Raw genomic sequence first — 16,834 nt, 5'->3', positions numbered from 1 at the left:
CTAAATTTGTGTATCTTCATGACCATGAATATGTCTGCTGTGCAGATCTGCTGCTCTGACACAGCCTTTGTAAACACTGTGAAACTATTTTGTATTATCTAACTCTTCCACACTGTTAAAACTGCCGGGGGGCTTTTGGCCTTCAGGCTTGCCGTAGGCTGCTGCTTTGAGCTGTCTTTTGCTGTTTTGTCTTCACAGTCACGTCTTCCAAAAACTCTGGTGCTTGTGTGCAGCTTGGGCATGAGTTATTGATTGTTTTGGCAAAAACTCCAGCCAAGCGGACTAAAAGTGGAATGAAAAAGAAAAGATAAAAAGCCTTTTTCGGGCTGCTCTCCTCACTTTTGTTGTAATTCACCTGAAGTTTACAACCTTGAGCTGCACGAAAGGCTATTTCTGGTGTTTTCTTTTACAGATTCGTACTTCCTTATTTGGATGGGGCAGTATGACTAATGAGTTCTTTTACTTTATATCTTAAGTTTGGTGAACTGCTGTTTACAGTTCAGTAAGGTTAATTCAGTTTTATGTATGGACCAACAAATTTATCAACCTTATTTCTGATGTCTTATCTGAAGAAAAAAAAGGAACCAAAGGAAAAAGAAAACAGAAGCTTATTTTCTGATGCTGGTGAAGCTTTGCTTGAATCAGGAATACGGTGAAAAATAGTCCAGCAATGTGCAAAACTCCACCCAAAATGATCTTCATTTAGTTCTCAGATGTGTTATCGGAGCTTCCATGCCTGACTATTATGATTATGAAAGAGGTGTTTTAGAGTCTAATAATCACAACGCTACTAAAATGTAATTGGGTCACTGAGAGTCACAGTTTGATGTGAAATACATGACAGTATATATTATCCATGATTACAGTATTAGCTGCAAAATCACTCCTTTTATTTCTGCTGTTAGACTTTTGTTACTGTGGTTACCAAAATAAATGTTTTCATTCAAGACACAAAAACAAAGATGAAATAGATATATTGATATTTTTGTTTCATTGAATTTTTAGATTGTTCTGTGAGGTTAGCAGTCTTGTTTTCAACATGACCTTCCAATAAGCTAAAAACAAAGAGCAGTAATTAATTAGTCACCTTTAAGAGTTTACAGTAGTCTTGATTTTAGCTTGGATAACCCATGGTTAAACTGACCTTAACAAAACACAACAAAACAAAACAGTGCTTAAGTAAAATGAAATATGTCTGCACATCGTGTGAGGAGAAAGGCTGGTCAGTGTGTTGCTGCAGATGCAGGAAACACTGGAGGGCAGCAGCAGCCTGCAAATGATCAGCGCCAAACAATTCAAGAGGAGTCGGGTGAAGTATTCGCTGAATGTCTGAGAACGACTGAAGGATTTCCAAGGGAACAGCCCCAGTTACAGATGACAGCTCAATAATCAATCACACAGAAAATAAAGATCCAAAATATCATAACATATTGGAAAGACACAACAGGGTTTAGTATTTGTGTCAACACAGCAGCTGCAAAGCTGTCACTATAAACCACCAACGACAGGCAGCAGCTACACAGTCCGTCACCGAAGTCTTTAAAAAAAAAGGCATTTTAATAACACAATCCTCTCAGATGTTACTGTCAGCTCCCTGCTGAGGCCTGAAGGCAGGACAGGATTGTTTACAGCTGTCACCATGGGAACGGCATGTGCAGATGACAAACTAGCCTCGATATGAATGTGTGATTGATATATATATATATATATATATATATATATATAGCCAAAGCATTCATCTAAATCATTGAATTCAGGTGTTCCAGTTACTTCCGTGGCCACAGGTGTATAAAATCCAGCACCTAGACATGCAGACTGCTTCTGTCTACCTTCGCTCTTATTGTTATCTCTTTGTGACTACAGTTCTCCAGTCCCAATGATCTTCCAATGTTATTGCTGATCAGTGAATCAATGTTTTGTTCATTCCTGTCATACAGCTCGATGTCATCCGTGTAGAGGAGGTGGCTGATGTTTGCTCCGTTCGGTATCCATAGCCAGCCCTGTTAATGATCTGGCTGTGGGGATTTAGCCATAGGTTTAATCTCTGTCTCTCTCCACAGTGTGTCTTTTGTCCTGTCTCTCTCTCCCCTCACCCCTAACCGGTCCCAGCAGATGACCCCCCCTCCCTGAGCCTGGTTCTGCTGGTTTCTTCCTGTTAAAGGGAGTTTTTCCTTCTCACTGTCACCAAGTGCTGCTCATATAGGGGGTCGTTTTGATTGTTGGGTTTTCTCTATAATTATTGTAGGGTCTTTACCTTACAATATAGAGTGCCTTAAGGGGATTGTTTGTTGTAATTTGGTGCTATATAAATATTAATATTAACCTCCAAGTTTCAAGAAAGAAAAATATATTTGTATCCTAATGGTGGAGAAACTAACAGGACTGAGCCAAAAACTGCAATCAGAAAGCCAGAAAAGTTCTGAAAACAGTCTAAAAGGTCTATGACTGAATAAAACTGGAGGGGTTATGTAAAAAAATTCAATATGACAGAATTACTGTGAAATGGAAGAGATTCTGTTGCCAGGCAGCAAATCTCAATGTGAGGTTATGTTCTGAAGATCTTTTTGGAACGATTAATATGAAATTATCTCTAAACTCTGGATCAGTTCAGCAGCAGCAGTTTGTTTCAGACTGAGAGATACACTCTCATCCCACAGACTTAAATTCTTCCCTTCTGTCAGATGCCACTAACATTTTCTTCACCAGGTGTCCTTTGGATTTGAAGCTCACTGATCACAACAACACTGGATGTCAAGAGATAGAGCAGCTTAATTATCCACATTTGAAAGTTGGAAAGGTGGCAGGGTTAGTCAAAAGAGGCCACCGTTCATGTGCTGTTTGGGAGCTTTTTGTGGTCACTTTATGCTGAGGTTTAGGTGTTAAAACTTGTTGGTTATGTTTAGGAAAATGAAGTGAAGGAAGTGAAGTGAAGGAGGACATGCAGAGAGTTGGTGTGACAGACGAGGATGCTCTAAATAAGGTGAGATGGAGGCACATGACCCTCCCAGTGGCAACCCCTAATGGGACCAACTGAAAGAAGAAGAGGAAAAGATTGTGGTTTGATTTCAAATATGAGCCAGTAATCATGGAGGTTGAAAAATGACATTTAAACATTGCATTTGAATATAACTCAAAGGGGTCCTTTACAAGCCTCCTAATGTGACAAGCTGGGAGAGACCTGTTTCAACCCTGTGTGTCAAGGTACGACTAGTGGCCTATCAGGTACTGGGCCAGGGTCCGAAATGGTCAGGTCACGGTCTTCACTAGATATTCATGCCAGAACATGAAAAAAATACATCTGAAAGAAGTGGCTGAACCACTTTATGAGAAAACTTCACCGATTTGTTATCAGTTAAAAAAGTAGGTGACCTTCTGCAGCGAGTAAAAGGAGAAGGTGTGGAGTTGGTTGGCTTGGCCAGTGGTTGTGCTCACTGCCAGGTAAAATCAGTGTGTTTGACAGGTGGCTGAGGGACAGAACACACCAAACAAACAAACAGCCAGACACACATGGAGCTGAGGAAAATGCCCAACTGCAGGGACAGATGCAAACGATTCACTGCCTGGAACAGTGCTGATGCTAACGGCTGCTACGCTCCACAGATCTGCTGTTAGCTCCTTTGTTTATCTGAACAGCTGCTCAGAGATGAACACTTAAATGTACCTTCAGCTGGAGGCAGAGACGATGTCTTCTATACCCCCCATCCATCTTCTTAACCACCTTTTCTGGTCTTCCTTACATGTCTTTATGCCTGCACCGTTTCATGCTCAGGGTTGGATCAGAGTAGCTGATCATACAGATAAGTTACAATATTTCCTGGACTGAATGTTATCTTTTAATTTTTACAATAAAATAGTTGATTCTAGGGTGGGTGTCAGGGCTCATTCCTCCAAATCTAACCACAGAGGCAGAGAGTGAAAAGTTTAAATAATCTGTATGAGCTTTACAGGTACTGTTATTGAACTTTGTTTAACTTTGAAAACAGCTAATCCCCCTGCTTCCTCCTGCTATAGTTCATTAACTCATCCGCTTTCTTCACACTGCTAAATATGTATTTATCCCCAAGTCATATTTCTGTTACAGATAATAAATTGGCATATGAGTGCGTGCATAGGCTCTGTCTCTGTGAAATTTATCTGAGGCATGCTATCATTTTTAGCTTATTCCATTTTATGATTGATTTCCATAATAATGATCTGTTCTGTTGTTGTTGCTGTTGTTTGTCTGTGTTTCTCTGTTTATTTCACAATAAAAACTTCAAACAATGATCTGACATGAAGAAATAATTAATGCACTCTGCTAGTGCAAATATTGTGTAACTTTGTATTCACAGTGACATATTTTGCCATTATTTACTAACTCAGTATAACACTTGCTGCTTATAATAGCAGCACAGAAACTGTTGAGGCACAAAACTAAATAAATAACTAAATAATAATAACCTAAAACAGTTTTGCACAAAACACATCCCCAAGCTGGAAATGTGTCTTTTATTGCTAAAATCGTTGGGACCCTCCTGGGCTTTTATGTGCCATATGGAGCCAAAAATATATACACAGGTTTTTACTGCTGCCAAATCCTCCACCAGATGATTTCAGTGATAAACACATGCAGCATCAGAGGAGGAACCAGTCCAACTTCTTCTGAAATATGTTGTATTCCTGACATAAAAGCTGGCTTAGCGTTTGCTTCAGGACTCTGTTGTGGTCTTTTTGGTGGTTGCAAACAAAGAACTAAAGCTGCAGATAAAACAGACGGAGTCAGAGAAATAAGAAGAATGTAAGCATTACACACAATAAAACTCAAGTTAAACCCAGAAGGAGCAAGAGGATGAAGGGATGATGAAATCCTGCCAGAATACCATGTCTAGCTTGTCAAATTAACATGCTTTTTTATATATATTTATTTATTTATATATATATATATATATATATGTTCCCGTGTCCAAAGAGCAGATAAATGTTTATTTGTTCTCCAGGTGTCAGCAGTGGAGAGAGTATGTAAGAGCCCCATATGGGTTTTTTCAGATGTGAGTTCAGAGGCTGTAAAGCTCTGTGACAGAGCAGACTGTGGTCAAACACCAGCGGCCAGCAGGCAATTTACTCCACACCAAACATTTATTAGAGTCTAAGCTGCTGCTGCTGATGGAGGTTTATCTTCCAGGTTCGCTTCTTTCTCCCTCTGATCCTCTGCTCACTTCTCCTTCCTTTCGTTGTCCCTTTTCATTTTTCTGTGTTTATTTGAAACTGAACTTTTTCACTCTTAAATCTTTGCCTGCATTCAACATTACACTGCGCACACATAGAGTTTAGAGCCCAGTGATATCAGATTCTTTTGGATAAAGTTGATATTTACAGAGTTAAAAGTTCCAGTATTGATCCATAGGCTGATATCATTTCATGCTCTTTGTGTGTGCATATTAAAGTTATACTGATCCATGCTCTGCTGCATGCAAACACAGGCAGAGCTGCTCTGCTGGGAAAAAAAGTTTTCATATTGATCAACACACACACACACACACACACACACACACACACACACACACACACACACACACACACACACACACACACACACACACACACACACACACTATTACTGATAGAGCTATGGCAGGCACATACTGGCTAGTTTTGGCCTGATCTGGGGTTGAATGTGAATGCTGTCAGCTGCAGTGGTTCTGATTCTGGATAAAATTAAGACCTTCAGCTCATCCATCAGCATTTGGATGTCCTGGCGCCTCTTTCCTCCTTTCTAGCCTGTGCCTGCCTTCATGAGTTGGAAATTTGTCATGGCAAATTAATTGTTAATTTACGGTAGGGGGCGATTCACACATCAGTCCTAACTTCTCTGAGGATGCCAATTCTAACTAATCAGTGCTGTGAATATCTTTACGAAATGGGGCAGATTTCAAATGTTTTCAAATGATTTGATTCACAAATGTCAGAAAAACCCTCATGAGCAGCATCCTGGGGTGACATCTTTATCTGAGCTGTTGTCACAAACACTCCCCAGTGTTAAAGACAATGCTGTCCCCCCACCACCTGACACCCAGGTGCTGCACCATGATGTTACTGTGCCAATACAAAGACCTCTGATCTCTCCATTTGTGTTTATGGACACATATTTTCTATTTTGTGTGTGTGTGTTCCTCAACACAGTCATCTGTCCAGTGTCATATGTACTGGTTTATGTATTTTCAACAAAGTGAGTATGACATATGTTAATTATTAGCAAAAGATCACAGTTTGGGGTCAGGAGTTGCCACTTCCTGTTTTGGGTTGCTTGTTTGTTTGCAGCAAAACCACTGGTCCAATTCATACCAAATTTGCACAAAAGATGACCACTGACCCCTAGATCCCCTGATTTTGCCATAATTCAGTCTGGTAAAAAAAATTTTTTAAAAATCCCCAAAAACTGAAAAAAAAAAAAAGCTCACAACATCCCCTTTACTATTGGTGGAAAAATGCACATCAACCAATTAAAAATTATATGGCAGCATGTGACATTTGGTTCCAGAGCAACAGGTGAAAGCTGTGAGAGTGACGGGCAAAAGACAGACAACGAAAATGATAGCAAGTTAGTGTGTAATTAGTGTGTTTAGTCTAGTCATGGTGTCTGTCTCCAGGTGTATAACAGGAGGAGTGACACACCAAGAAGTGTCAGGCCTGTGATGGCGCCCTCTGTCTGTGGTGGACAGGAACTGTTTTTTGGAGGGCACAAATAATTAGTTTGACAGCTGATTGTTCTGTAAAAAATGCCCGAGGCCTTGGCCGCATTTTAATGTAAATAATTGTAATACTTTGTGGTTTGCTAATTTTGTATATAGGTTTTTGAAAATTACAACTTATATTTGTATTTTATGTTATAAAAATAGTTTGTTTAACATGTTTGTGGTTAAAAAAAAAAAAAAACTAACTTCTTTCTCTTTGTAACATTTGATCAGGATATCATCCGGACACACGGCTGTATATCACAACTTCTGACTCTATCAATCCCATCACTCAATTCTGTTATTATTGCCCACCCAAAAAATCATGTATGTTCTCATTATAAACAGACTAGCTCTTATATAGCACTTTTCTACTCTGTCTAAGCACTTATACAACACATTCACCCATTCATACAAGCACTTCCATGAGTAACTAAGCTAAGTGCTTATTGTCTAACATTCACACACCAAGGCTTGCGTCAGAGAGCAACTTGGGGTTCAGTATGTGGATACTTTGGCATCCAGCCAGGAGCAGCCAAGAATTGAACCACCGACCTTCCAATCAGTAGGTGACCTGCTCTACCTCCCGACCTACAGCCACCGATAAGAGAGAAGAGATAAAGCTTTTACAAAAAATGAAAATGACCATAAAATGAAAGTTATTTTACTTCAACTTTTTAAACCTTGGAAAATGATGGGCTTGGACAGCAGGACCTGTGTGTTATCTCGGTGATTCAGTGTTTGGAGAGTGACGTGTTTGCGAGACGGACAAAGTTCAAATCAGCTAAAATGTGTGCTGGGGGCGGGGTTTGTTGTACCCAGCACCATTGCTTTTCTTCTACTTTCCAAATCACACTGTCATGAAAAACATGTTCGCGAATGCAATCAAGGAGATTGCTTTTTCTTTACAAAGCCATGTTTTACTATAAGCTCTGACAAGCCAAACAGAAGCACTTTTGTATCATTTCAGGGTTCATGCGTGGGAACAGGGAGACTGGCCATCGGGTCAAACTGAACAATGGCCAGTTTAACCTCTCTGAAACTATATCTTAGGACTAGACCTTATCAGGCAGAAGGTGTTTCAGGCCATCTTGAAGCCCTTGGGCTACATGTTTAAAAGAGAGTTTAGAAGACAAACATGGGGCTGTTCTTTATGATGGACACGGTCTTCCAGAGTCTCGGTGGCCAAAAATAACCAATTTTTTTTCTGCCATTGTAATACATTCACACTGATATTTACTGCCACCAGGAAACAGTCAGATACTCTCACTCCAAAGTCAGAAAAAAACTTCCTCCTTCTCCCGCCCACTCTACTTTTATATTACTAAAATGCCAGCTGCATCAACAAAAGCCTTAAATAGTGTTACTAACACACCTGAGTTCTATGTGACAGCATTTAGCTTTAAGAAGTTTGTGTTTTCACTGAATCTTTTTCTCCTTTGGGGCTCAATGCAGCTGTAAGCACTCACTGCTGAGACCTTTCAGACCTGCATGCTCAACTTGCTGATGCTGTCTCTCAAATGTTCTATTAATATCTGCAGGCTAACACGTTAACAAGGTAAGAAACACTGATTTCTGCTGCCTGCAAACTCTGAAAAGACTTGTTGCTGCAGTTTGAGTGAAACTGGCAAAAAGACTGGCAACTTTGATTGTTAATGATCATTTTAGATATTTACATGGTTTCTAGGTTAGGTTTTATTTTGGTGAGTTGGCAGATTTTTGTTTGAAGGAGAGGTGGATAGGATGAATGTATTTTTTACTTTTCCTTAAGTCAAAGTGAAAAACAAGCTAAAGAAATGTGAGACAGGGATGAAACTCATGTCAATTAGAAACAACAAAATATAGAGTCCTAAAACAGTGTGTCTTGTGCCTCAATTTGCCTCATGTAGGAGGTAATTTAATAGACTGAAGCCAGAGTACATCTTCTCTACGTGACTTGGCTCAGCGTGCTGTGGAGGCCAGGGTTCCAGTTCTTAGCATGGCAGAGGGGGGGCGTGGATGTGTGGGAATGTGGATGTTTGGCAAGAAGATTAAGGTAACTGAAGCTAACAATGAAATCTTTGCATGTTCGATTTCCTGTTAATCCTGTTCTTCAAAGGTTGCTAATTGCTAAATCCTGCAGCCATCATCTTGTTTGCCATTCCACTCATTACCTGCCTGTATTAACATGACTGACTAGAGGTTAGAACTGAAAAATGCAGCAATGCTTCTTTAATGTTTCATGTTAGACTGAGGGCAGTGGCAGCCACACTGACTCGCCATCTCATCTGGAGGTCCAAAGTGGTGGTAGCTGGTTAGCATGCTAACTTGAGTAAATGTCAACACAAAACATCTTGGACATAACGTTTTAGCTGTTCATCTTTCATATTTTATTGATTCTTTAGTTAACTTTTGAAGCATTTTAGTTTTTAAACTACTAATTTGATACAATGCACCATCAATTATAGTCTTGTACATGGACTCTATGCAAAATATTGTATGCATATTATATATGCTCACAGAGGTTTACTCCCACATTTCATATACAGCAACAGTATGTATGAGAAATTCAGCATCACCTGTGGAGGAACAAGATCAACTCAGCAAGAAAAGGCTGTGTGTGTGTGTGTGTGTGTGTGTGTGTGTGTGTGTGTGTGTGTGTGTGTGTGTGTGTGTGTGTAAAACCATGCATGTTTTCTGAAGCATCATTAATACAGCAGCATGACCAGAGGGAGAGAAGGAGACGCTCTTACTGAAGAAATAAAAAAAAACTCCTAGGGTTAAGTAGCTATGCAATGATTTTGAAATGCCCAAATGTAAAAATATGCTACACAATAATAGGAAAAAAAAGACACCTGCAGCAAAACCTTCAGTAACCTACATGTATAACAGTTTTAGTCCGTATTTAGGTGACCAACTTCTCTCATTTATTGAACTGGTTTGTTGGTCCCGTATGGCAGAAAACAGTTGGAGGAAACAGTCTGCATGGCTGCTTTAGGAAAAATATTTGGATTTGACTCTGCAGTTTGGATCAGTTGTTTCCTGTGTGGAGGCAGAGATTTCCCACAAGTGGCCAGAATGACACCAGAATGTAATATGGACAGACTGGGAGCCTCAGAGTGCTCAGATTTTTACTCCAAAAGATGGAGAAAATCACTGTTCCAGCTATTTGGTCCAAATTGAGATATGCTGCAGGGCCAAAAGAAGGCTGACACATGGACGTTAGACCCATACATGATAGTTGAGCATCACTTTCAAAAATCATGCTTTTAGCCAAAACTTTTTGCTGTAACAGCCTAGACTCCTCTGATTTCAGAATATCCTCTTCCTTCTATTTGGACAAAAAGCATTCAAATGGTCAAATAAGGAAACCAAGAAACAAGGTTCCAATTAATCTCAAAAGTGCTGTTGGTCATATTTCTTCACACCAAACTTTGAGGAGCACTAAAGCAGGAAGTGGCCTTTGATGGAAAATACTCATCAGTCAGGAGTCCTCTTTAATTGGACTACAGTAATCCCTCACTTATCGCAGGTGTTACGTTCCAGGACCACACAGGACATAAGTGAAAATCCACGAAGTAGGGACGCTATATTTATTTGAATACTTATACATCATTTTAGTAGTTATACACTATTTTAAGTTTTTCTAAACCCTCCCCACACACTTATACACCAAATATATACATTACTGTACAACACATGTGAAGAACGAGTACCGCAAAAACCCGCGAAAAAGCCAAAATACCGTGATAAATATTTTACACTAATATTGATTGAAAACCCGCGAAAAAGCAAGTCTCCGAAAAGCGAACTGCAAAGTAGCGAGAGATTACTGTACAGAGCTTAAATCGCTAACTGAGTAGACATTTTCATTCTTAAGTCTCAGCAGTTTTTACATCTACTGGTGATATGATTTCTCTTCATTGGCTCTCTGTTAAATCTAGAATAGAATTTAAAATCCTTCTCCTCACCTACAAGGTCTTGAATAATCAGGCCCCATCTTATCTTTAAGACCTCATAGTATCGTATCACCCCTCTTCTGTGGATTCAGGAGACAGACACCCTCTCTATTTTTAAGATTAGGCTTAAAACTTTCCTTTATGATCAAGCTTATAGTTAGGCTGGATCAGGTGACCCTGAACCCTCCCTTAGTTATGCTGCTATAGGCCTAGGCTGCTAGGCTACATCGAGATGGCAGAGTCACGCCCTTCTGCTGCTTTCATCACGCGTTCTTGGTTCCAGACCGAGCACCGGCACCAGGTCAGTGGAAAAAGGCCCTGAGTGTTTCTTTTCATTCACCTGTTTTTACTCTGTTTATACTCCACTCTGCATTTAATCATTAGTTATTATTAATCTCTGTCTCTCTTCCACAGCATGTCTTTTGTCCTGTCTCTTTCCCCTCAGCCCCAACCGGTCCCAGCAGATGACCCCCCCTCCCTGAGCCTGGTTCTGATGGAGGTTTCTTCCTGTTAAAGGGAGTTTTTCCTTCCCACTGTCACCAAGTGCTGCTCATTGGGGGTTGTTTTGAGTGTTGGGTTTTCTCTGTAATTATTGTAGGGTCTTTACCCACAATACAAAGCGCCTTGAGGCGACTGTTGTGATTTGTCCCTATATAAATAAAATTGAATTGAAATGATTTTATCTGCTGTTTAGCTCGTTTAAGTCGAACTCTGTTTTTTTTTTCAACTCAACTCATAACTGATATCATTCACTTCTCTCTCACTTCTGGTCAGTTTCCATCTTTACTTAAAAAAGCTGCGATTACGCCTGTGTTTAAGAAACCTGGTGTCGATCCCAGCAGTCTGAATAGCTTCAACCCTATTTCTAATTTACCATTCATTTCCAAAGTTCTTGAACAAACTGTGGCTGACTAGGTTCATACTTTCCTCTCTGACAATAGTCTCTTTGAAGAATTTCAGTCTGACTTCCATCCCCTACATAGTACCAAGACACTTCTGGTCAAGATCACCAGTGATCTGCACATAGCAGCAGATTCTGGACTTTTAACCACCTTCATCCTCCTCAATCTCAATGCAGCTACATGTATCTCACACTCTGTTCTCCTTCATAGATTAGCTTCCATAGGTTTCACTGACACCCCACTGTCCTGGTTCAAGCCATAGCTCTCGGTCTCACCCATTCTGTTCAGCTTAAAACCTTCAAATTTTGTCTCCTCCCAGTCACTTCTGGGTTTTGTTCTTGGTCCTCTCCTTTTCAACATCTACCTCCTACTGCTTAGAAAATATGGTATTCATTTTCATTTCTACTGGATAACACCCAGCTCTACATTTCATCTAAGCCAACATCTATTCCCCCCCTGCCTTCCCTCTCTGACTGGCTCCTGGAAAAAAAAAAAAAAAAAAAATCTGGGTCTCACACAGTTTTCTTAAACTAAACATTGATAAAACAGACATTCTGCTTGTTGGCATAAAGTCCGATATTGCCAAATCAAATCATTTTACACTTACTACTGACAAATGTTTTGTCCCTATTTCACCAGTTCAAGAGTTTGGGTGTCATACTGGATAGCTCTGTGAATCCTGGAAGTAGGGGAAGTTGAAACCTTTACTCTGCAGACTATACATGCATATTAGGAATATATTGGGCAATTAGCCAATTAATTAATTAATGAAAATATGCTGCTAGAGACCATTTTGGTAATACTTTCAGTATCGACACATTTGTGACGTGCCAAATGAATCTGCCAGGGGGGCAGAAAAATTAATAACAACTTCACCTCTTGAAGCCAAATTCAACAAGCTTTTTGTATAAGAGACACTTGAGGGACGTTTTAAACATTGCTGTGTCAGAGCAACACGCAAACTTTGGACAATAATCAACCCTAATAATAACTATAAGTCAGAAAGTCAAAATTTCCCCCTGCAACTCTTCCAGATTTGATGACTCCGAAATGAATATGCTTAATCCATTCTAATTTTAGTCATAGTATGGTGCCCTCTCCAGTGACTCTGTCATGCTTGGCAGACTCCTCAAAACTGCAGCAGGTTCAGTTTTAATGAGAAGTTGCTGTCTGTTATGGGTCCAGGAACCTCCAGGGTTTAAGGGGTTAATTAATAATATTTCCCATTCCCTTCACAAGATATTAGCTGTTGAAAATTAATTGTATATAAATGAAATTTCTAAGAGACAGGTTTGAAATGCTAAATGCCCATGTGTCTTAGGGGCCACACATACCAGTGGAGTGTGACTCCTGAAATACCCACACACTGATGTGACATCACAAATAATATCCTCTAACAACTGTCCCTATTTCCCTATGTCTACTTCCTCTAAAAGCTGCGGTTTCATGACTTTCACTCCCTGAACTGACACTGTCTACATCAGTAGGATGGTATTTGATTTAATAAACATATTTTCTAGCACAGCTGCTCATCGTTTGCATGGATGATTCAAGCAGTAAAAAGAATTGAGTCATCTAATGAATGGAATTTAGACTTACAGACTTTCAGACCTGAAGAATACACTTCCTATTCTTACACTTTACAAGCACAAAAAGGTCCATCCTCAAGGGCCGGCAGAGTTTTACTCAGTCTTATCTCTTGCCCTTTGACTGATTTGATATTAGCTCTGATATATGATGAGTGAACTGAAAACATCTTTGTATTGAAAATCAAATAAGGGATAGTGTCGGCGAGCGTATCCTACTGATATAATCATTTCCCTGTTTTTATTAGCAAATTGATATGCCATCGGGCTGCACCATTGGTTTAACCTCCTAATCAGGTATCGCCTCACTCACCCCACTGCTACTGCTTCAATTAAGCCTGAGACAGGGGAGAGAGGGATGGGCACAGAGAGAGAGAGAGAGAAATAATGAGAGATGATGTAATGAGACATGGTGAAGAAGATGCAGGAATATGAAAGTGGCTGATGGAGACAGATAGATGGAAAGATTCTCACATATGAAAGAGCAAACAGAAGATGAAAAGCAAGAGAAGAAGGCCTGGAGGATGAAATTGTTTATATTTTCATTTATTCCTTTTGTCTCAAGATGTTTTGTCTGCTTATGCTCAGGCTGTTTTCATACTTCCCGCTCCTACACCTCGAGGGTTTCTTTTAATCTCCGTCTCAGCTGTGCTGTGGTTATTTGTGTCAAAATTCATACTGCTTATTGTCCTTTTTACCAAACGTGTCTACACTCATTTGTTAATTGCCAGTTGTGTTTTATGAAATGATTCATATCCTGTGATCATCTGTGTTTGTCTCTGATAATTTTGCAGCTTGGGGAATATTCTTATTTACTTTATTTCTGAGCATAAAATGGGAAAACAAGCTAATATATATTGGTGTACTTTTGTGGAGGAGTTGGAAACCCTAATTTTTATTTTGATCAGAGCCAGGCTCGGAGTTCACCAGCACCCTCTGCTACATGTGTGTCTGTACTAGAGTTCAGACTTAGAAACCCTTAGAAGCCCTGCTTCTTTCTCAGGTTTCCATCATTTTTTTCCCTTCCCCACATTTATGGACTCCTTTTACAGCATGTGATCAATGCCAAGTTCTCTGCTCCAGTAAAAAACGTTATTTCAAACCTGAGTGACTTCCATGTATTATATTCATATTCTATCATGTCACTTTTAAATTGTGCTTTCCTTCAAATTATTGTCGGATAGGTGTAGCTGTGGCCGAGGCAGATCTTTGAATAAACAAACAAGAAGATACTGGCTGCCATGAGCGAGCATCTTATTATTTTCATGTGTTTCAGATTTTTCTGAGAAAAAAAATAAAACTCCTTAAAATAAGTTTATACATTTTTATTGAAGACTCAGATAGTCAACAGTCAGACCAAGGATACCTTCCTCTTCTTTCAAATGCCTCTGCCTCACCGTATCCCAGCATCCTCCTCTGTCACACCAACCCTCTGCATGTCCCTCCTTCACTACATGAACCTCCTCTGACGTCTTCCTCTTTTCCTCCTGCCTGGCAGCTCCATATTCAACATCCTTTATCCACTATCCCTCCTCTGCACATGTCCAAACCATCTCAATTCAATTCAATTCAATTCAATTCAATTCAATTCAATTCAATTCAATTCAATCAAAACAAAAAGTTGCCTCAAGGTGCTTTGTATTGTAAGGAAAAGACTGTACAATAAAGAGAGAGAAAACTCGACAATCAAAACTACCCCCTGTGGTGTTCCAGACACAGAAGCATTGAACCCATAGAGTAAAGAGGGTTTTGAGTTAATGTTGTAGTGACGGTGCTCCTGTGTGGTGGAGGTTGGTTGTATTGTTAAGTTGTAGTTGGAAGAAAATAACCAGTCGCCACGGGAGGGCGCTTTGGGTAGAGAACCGCTGGTAGCAAAAAAAAAAACCAATAAATCATGGTTGCTGTGTGAAACTTCCAGTTGTCTGCTTGACAAGTGTTTATGGGATCCAATATCATACACAACACCCCCTATAAGCAGCACTTGGTGAGAGTGGGAAGGAAAAACTCACTTTTAACAGGAGGAAACCTCTGGCAGCACTCCAGCTCAGCCTCCTGTCTTTGTGTCAGAGCCACCATCACAGCAGGTCTCACTACCATCTTATAAACCTTCCCTTTCACTCTGGCTGCTCTCCTTCTGTCACAGATCAACCCTGACACTCGTCTCCACCCACTCCACCCTGCTGCACTCTCTTTTTCACCTCTCTTGTGCAGTCTGCTGCTTTGGATGTTTGACCCCAGGTTTTTAAAATTATCCACCTTCACTCCCTTTGCACCTTTCCACCCATCTCCCTCTCATTCACACACATGGATTCTGTCTTGCTCCTTTCATTCCTCCTCTCTCCAGAGCATACCGCCACCTCCCTAGGTTCTCTTCATCATCTGTCAGCCAGTCCATCACCACTGCAAACAGGAGAGGGCTCACAGCATATCGCTCTGATGTAATCCCCCCAGCTTCATCCCTCTGTAGTTTCTACAGCTCTGCAAATCAGCCTTGTTCTTGGAGATCAGTACCTATACACTTCTTCTCCATTCCTCAGGCATCCTCTCACTCTCCATGACTGTATTTCACAGTTGGGTCAAAAAGTCCACTGCCCTCTCTCCTAGACGTCTCCATACCTCCACAGGTATGTCATCAGGACCAACCGCCTTTCCACATGCTCTTCATAGCTGCCCTCACTTTCTCTTTAACAATCCTCTTTACTTCACTATCTTTCCTCCATCTGTCCTCCTCTCTCGCTCATTTTCTTATTCCTTCCATCTTCTCAACACTCTCTTCACTTGTTAACACATTTCCATCGGTATCCTCAATCACTCTGCCCTACTGCACATCCTTTCCAGCTCTATCTCTCTGCCTAGCCCATTGATACAAGTCGTTTTCTCCTTCTTCAGTGTTCAGCCTCATGTGCAACTCACTATAAACCTTTTCTTTTGCCTTTGCCACCACTCTCAGTACTCCTTTCTACTTTTTCAATCTTCCTGATTATCCAGCTTTTTCTTGTGCTAAACTCTTTGAATATTGTGCATAATAGCAAATAACACTGAATGCATGCCATATATGGTATATGCTATATACATATACTATATGGTTTTTCGCTGCATTGTTCTGTTTCTATATACCGATATGATGACAGACACACCTTAGCAAAGATTGAGCCTTAAGGGCCCTTAAACTGAGCAGACAGTGTGCAGGTTCTGCTTCAGTCCGGTCCACTTTAACCCCCCTTAAACTGCATGTGAAATCATGAAAGACTAGGCAGAAATTCTACTTTAAAAAAACAAGTCGTTACAGCATCTGCTTGTCTTTAGTCTTCTCTTGTCCTCCAGTCACACTGGAAGTTGCCCAACACAGCATGGCTCTTGAAGCTTGCTGTTGCGGTAAATATTTTGCAGCATGATCACTGGTGATGGCTAACATGACAAACATCTGGAAATAGGCTAGCTCCAGTCATTCAGTAGCTGACAAAGATGGCTTATCTTGGCGCTGAGCAGTTGGAACTCCAGCAGACCAATACTGAATAAAAAGCGGATGGCTGGATGGTGCCCTGAAACTTTCCTTTGTTGGGACTTGGAATGATGAAGACTGATCCTGTTGGTCTGCAGAGCAGTTCTCCAGAGTTGGAGTAACTGAAAAAGGGAGAGCGGGAAAGAAGACTCATTTTTGCAGAGATAGACAAAAAAAGTCTAGGACAGAGAGAAAG

This window comes from Archocentrus centrarchus, chromosome 10 (assembly GCF_007364275.1).
Source record: "Archocentrus centrarchus isolate MPI-CPG fArcCen1 chromosome 10, fArcCen1, whole genome shotgun sequence".
Lineage (NCBI taxonomy): Eukaryota > Metazoa > Chordata > Actinopteri > Cichliformes > Cichlidae > Archocentrus > Archocentrus centrarchus.
This window is presented reverse-complemented; position numbering follows the sequence as displayed.